Source organism: Sceloporus undulatus, chromosome 1 (assembly GCF_019175285.1).
Source record: "Sceloporus undulatus isolate JIND9_A2432 ecotype Alabama chromosome 1, SceUnd_v1.1, whole genome shotgun sequence".
Lineage (NCBI taxonomy): Eukaryota > Metazoa > Chordata > Lepidosauria > Squamata > Phrynosomatidae > Sceloporus > Sceloporus undulatus.
In genome coordinates this window covers 372,599,939-372,605,859 of record NC_056522.1, presented here as the reverse complement: position 1 = coordinate 372,605,859, position 5,921 = coordinate 372,599,939, and the positions used below count along the sequence as shown (strand labels likewise).

The following is a 5,921-nucleotide window of genomic DNA, read 5'->3' as shown; positions in this document are numbered from 1 at the left end:
AGTTTTTTAATTGTAATTTTAGCTAGTCTTAGCATCTGCATATGATTGTAATATGTATGTTTTATTTTATTGATTGTTTTGTCTGTGGTATACCCACCTTGATCTATTTTTGGAAAAGCGGTTTTAATAAACTGTATTGATTATTATTTTATTATTATTACTTATTCTTTTATTTATTACTGCCGTTTACCTTGACTGTTGTAGGCAGGCACACCCAGCTGCAGAAGCATTAGCTAGCTCAAGTTATTTGCATTGTTAAATGCAAACACACTGCCACAACTTGACAGTGAATTCTGTGTTTCACCAGCACTCTTTCACTCCCTCCCAGTATCAGTGCTGCTAAAAAGTCTTTCCAGCTAGACAGGAAAAGGAAGAAAAAGAAGCAATGTGTTGTGTTGTGTGCCTTCAAGTCATTACCAATTTATGGCGACCCTAAGGCGACTTTGTCATGGTTTTTCTCGGCTAGTTACTTCTGAGGTTGCCATTGCTCTCCTGAGTGAGTGTGTGAATTGCCAAGGTCACCCAGTGGGTTTCATTGCCAAGTGGAGAATCGAACCTGGTCTCCCAGAGGGCATCTTGTCAGAGGCTTTTAAAACTGAGATATGTACTGCACTATAACTGTGTACCAGAAAGGTCCCCCTCTGCTGCAGTTCCTCTAGTACTCTGTTTACCAGCGCTTGATCTTGAACTTAGTGTAGATTTTATTTTGTCCATCCCCACTATGTGTTTCCGCTGGAAATCAGGGGTTTTCCAGAATATTCTTTTTTTCTATGTCTCGCAAGGCCTGTCCCAAGCCTATTGAATATTTCCCTGTTGTGGTGGGCAGTACCCTTTTGGCTAAATCTGCAATGGTATTCCCAGCTGGAACTCTGGAAAAAGAGGGATGTGGCCAAAAGAAAACTGTCTGTTTGTTGTGTTGTGTACCTTTAAGCAGTTTCCGACTTATGCCAACCCTAGGTGAAACTATCATGGGATTTCTTGGCAAGATTGTTCAGATGAGGTTTGCCTTTGCCTTCTTCTGGGGCTGAGAGCAAGCGATTGCACAAAGTCACCCAATGGGTTTTATGGCAGATGTAGGATTGAACCTGGTCTCCAGTCATAATTTTTGGTTGTTCAAGGAAGGCAACTAAAATGTGAAGGGTGGAAACCATGCCCTATGAGGAACCCTTAGGGAGTTGGGGATGTTTAGCCTGCAGAAGAGCAGCTAAGAGGTGATATGATAGCCCTGTCTGGGCCTGTTTAAATACTTGAAGGATGTAATGTTGAGGAGGGAGCAAGCTTGTTTTTCTGCTGCTCCAGAGAACTAGGGCCCGGAACAATGGATGCAAGCTCCGGAAAAGATCCACCTCAACATTAGGAGGAACTTCCTGACAGTAAAGGCTGTTCGACAGTGGAACAAACTCCTTGGAGTGTAGTGGAGTCTCCTCCTTGGGGTCTTTAGCAGAGGCTGGATGGCCATCTGTCGGGGATCTTTGATTTAGATTTCCTACATGGCAGGGTGTTGGACTGGATGCCCTTGTGGTCTCTTCCAACTCTATGATTTATGATTCTCAGCTCTCCAACCATTACTACCACCATGCTGGCTCAAAAAATAAAATATAATTCAAAAATAAATTAACAAACTGGGACATGTTCAGCAGAGGGACCAAGATGGTAAAGGATCTGGAAATCAAGTCCTGTGAGGAACAGTTGAGGATGTGTTTAATTTGAGTAAGAGAGACTTAAATTATAGGATGGCCATTCTTCAACATTTTGAAGAGCTTAGTTTTTTGTGGGTTTTTCAGGCTATGTGGCCACATACTAGAAGAGTTTATTCCTGATGTTTCACCAGCCATCTGTGGCTGGCATCTTCAGAGAATGCCTGGCATCTTCAGAGCATGGGTTTTAATAGTTGTATGGTTTTAATAGTTTTTAATTGTAATTTTAGTAGTTTTAGCATCTGATTATGATTGTAATATGTTATGTTTTATTTTGAATTGATTTGTTTTGTTCTGTTGTATACCGCCTTGATCTATTTTGGAAAAGCGGTTTATAAATAAACTGTATTATTATTATTATTATTATTATTATTATTATTATTATTATTATTATTATTATTATCTGCCGTTTACCTTGACTGTTGTAGGCAGGCACACCCAGCTGCAGAAGCATTAGCTAGCTCAAGCTTTATTTGCATTGTTAACTGCAAACACACTGCCACAACTTGACAGTGAACTTCTGTGTTTCACCAGCACTCTTTCACTACCCTCCCAGTATCAGTGCTGCTAAAAAGTCTTCCAGCTAGACAGAAGAAAAGGAAGAAAAAGAAGCAATGTGTTGTTGTTGTGTGCCTTCAAGTCATTACCAATTTATGGCGACCCTAAGGCGACTTTGTCATAGGTTTTTCTCGGCAAGATTTCTTCTGAGGATTGCCATTGCCCTCTCCTGAGGTTGAGTGTGTGACTTGCCAAGGTCACCCAGTGGGTTTCATTGCCAAGTGGAGAATCGAACCCTGGTCTCCAGAGGGCATCTTTGTCAGAGGCTTTTAAAAACTGAGATATGTACTGCACTATAACTGTGTACCATAAAAGGTCCCCCCTCTGCTGCAGTATCCTCTAGTACTCTGTTACCAGCGCTTGACTTTGAACTCAGTGTAGATTTTATTTTGTCCAATCCCCACTATGTGTTTCCGCTGGAAATCAGGGGTTTTCCAGAATATTCTTTTTTTCTATGTCTGCAAGCCTGTCCCCAAGCCTATTGATATTTCCCTGTTGTGTGGGGCAGTACCCTTTTGGCTACATATGCAATGGTATTCCCAGCTGGAACTCTGGAAAAAGAGGGATGTGGCCAAAAATGAAACTGTATGTTGTGTTGTGTTGTGTACCTTTAAGCAGTTTCCGACTTATGCCAACCCTAAGGTGAAACTATCATGGGATTTCTTGGCAAGATTTGTTCAGATGAGGTTTGCCTTTGCCTTCTTCTGGGGCTGAGAGCAAGCAATTTGCACAAAGTCACCCAATGGGTTTTATGGCAGATGTAGGAATTGAACCCTGGTCTCCAGTCATAATTTTTGGTTGTTCAAAGGAAGGCAACTAAAATGGTGAAGGGTCTGGAAACCATGCCCTATGAGGAACCCCTTAGGGAGTTGGGGATGTTTAGCCTGCAGAAGAGCAGGCTAAGAGGTGATATAATAGCCCTGTCTGGGCCTGTTTAAATACTTGAAGGGATGTCATGTTGAGGAGGGAGCAAGCTTGTTTTCTGCTGCTCCAGAGACTAGGGCCCGGAACAATGGATGCAAGCTCCGGGAAAAGATTCCACCTCAACATTAGGAGGAACTTCCTGACAGTAAAGGCTGTTCGACAGTGGAACAAACTCCCTTGGAGTGTAGTGGAGTCTCCTTCCTTGGAGGTCTTTAAGCAGAGGCTGGATGGCCATCTGTCGGGGATGCTTTGATTTAGATTTCCTACATGGCAGGGGGTTGGACTGGATGGCCCTTGTGGTCTCTTCCAACTCTATGATTCTAGCTCTCCAACCATTACTATACCATGCTGGCTCAAAAAATAAAATTATAATTCAAAAAATAATATTAACAAACTGGGACATGTTCAGCAGAGAGTGACCAAGATGGTAAAGGATCTGGAAATCAAGTCCTGTGAGGAACAGTTGAGGATGTGTTTAATTTGAGTAAGAGAAGACTTAAAATTATAGGATGGCCATTCTTCAAACATTTGAAGAGCTTAGTTTTTTTGTGGGTTTTTCAGGCTATGTGGCCACATACTAGAAGAGTTTATTCCTGATGTTTCACCAGCATCTGTGGCTGGCATCTTCAGAGAATGCCTGGCATCTTCAGAGCATTCCCTGAAGATGCCAGCCCGGATGCTGGCGAACGTCAGGAATAAATTCTTCTAGAACATGGCCACATAGCCCAAAAGACCCACAAAAACTATGGATGCCAGCCATGAAAGCCTTCAACTTCACATCTGATGAGCTGTCATGTGAAAGATGGAGGAAGCTTATTTTCTCCTACTCCAGAGGATAGGACCCAAACCAACAGTGTCAAATTACCAAAAGGTGAGAGAAAGGGAAAGAGATTCCAACTACATTTTAGGAAGAACTTCCTGATAAGAGTTGTTGGTCAGGGCTGCGTCCTCACTGCAGAAATTATGCAGTTTCATGTAGCTTTAACTACCATGCTTACATTCTATGGAGTCTTTGGATTTGTAGTTTGTTGTGGCAGCAGAGCTGCCTGACAAAGAAGGGTAAATGTCTCACAAACCCACAATTCCCAGGGCCATGGTAGTTAAAGTCGTGTCAACCCTGGATTATTTCTGCAGTGCAGATGCAACCTATACCAGAATATCTCCTTCACTAGACATTTTTAAACGGAGGTTAAAGGGCCATCTGTTAAGGCGGCTTTTGCTGTGGAGTCCTTCACTGGCAGGTGGTGGAAGTAGGGCTGTGTCTACACTGCAGAAATAATGCAGTTTGACATTGCTTTAACTGCCATGGCTCAGTGCTATGGAATTCTGCGAGTTATTGTTTCATGATATATTTAGCCTTCTCTTTTAGAGTGCTCCGGTGCCACAACAAATTACTCATTCCACAGGATGGAGCCATGACAGTTAAAGCAGTGTCAAACTGCATTAATTCTGCAGTGTAGCAGTAGGCTAGATGACCCTTGAGGGTCCTTTCCAACTCTCACGGTACATCTTCTGTGTATTCCAACCCCCAGTTCTATTCCACTTTAGCAACGTATTCAGAATTCCTCACTGCAAAAAGAGAAAAGAGCAAGATGGCACATTCCATTTGGAAATAACTTTTGATCTCTCCTCTTTTCCATTTTCTCATTTATTGATTAAACAACACACTCGCTGGGCTTCAAAGTAGAGAGAGGTAAGCATGGCCATGAATTAAGTGCTTTTACCAATGCAGTGCCAAGGATAAGTGCACATGAACTGAATGCCCAAAGTGAAAAAGGTGCGCACAATGTTTGCAGAGAAATCCCAAATCCATTTTCTAATTAATAAAACAGGAAGCTGAGAAAGACTCATTTCAAAGTCAATAGATTCATCTCCTGCACTGTAGCAAGAATTCTATAACTGTTGCTCTATTACACGGAAGCATAGCTTTATAATCCTTTTCTCTTTAAAATGAAAAAAAGGTTTGTTTTCCTGAATTACTGGCAGAAGTATCCAGTTCCACAAAAGTTAAAACCCCCTCTTACTTCGTGCACTTTCCTTCTGCCCTTTCTCCTTCTCTCCTCTTGACTTCTATTACTTCTTTTTCTCACTGGTACTTCTCTCTACCTCAGTGCTTATCCACCTTTCCCTCTCTTCACTGTCTGGGCCTTTCTCCCTCAACTGCTTGGTAGTCTGGGAACCCTGGAATGCAAAGTATCGTTAGAGCTGTCAAATGGAGACTGGTGGCTCTCATATCAGACAGGTGATGGATCCATATTGGGCTATAGCCCAAACTTTAAAGAAGCTTTCCAAAGTGCTGGGCCCTGTCTCCAAAGCAGATTCCGCACCTTGAATAGTTCATTTACTTTTCAGACCAAAATGTAACGCTAAATGTAAGATACCTGGATGAGGAAAATCACAAGCTATGACAGAAGTCTTTCACTACTTGGGGGAGTATCTTTGCAAAAAGAAAGAGAGAGTGGGCGAGTTATGACATATCAACTCATTTGAACCTCAGACTCACAGATTTCCAGCACAACAAACACTGTGAACTATTAACAGAACTGGCCTGGTAATAATAATAATAATAATAATAATAATAATAATAATAATAATAATAAATATTTATAGTATAAATATATAATATATATATTCCTAATATTTATAAAGTGAATTTATAATATAAATTTATATAAATTATTTGTAATACATTATTATTATTATTATTATTATTATTATTATTATTATTATTATTATTATTAC

At 41.0% G+C, this 5,921-nt stretch overlaps 1 protein-coding gene across 1 annotated transcript in view; it reads right to left on the bottom strand.

The window, feature by feature from the left end:
* Positions 1 to 5,921, bottom strand: part of LOC121927202 (reticulon-1-like) — a 104,802-nt gene that overhangs the window by 33,954 nt on the left and 64,927 nt on the right. The gene's annotated exons all lie outside the window — the stretch shown is intronic.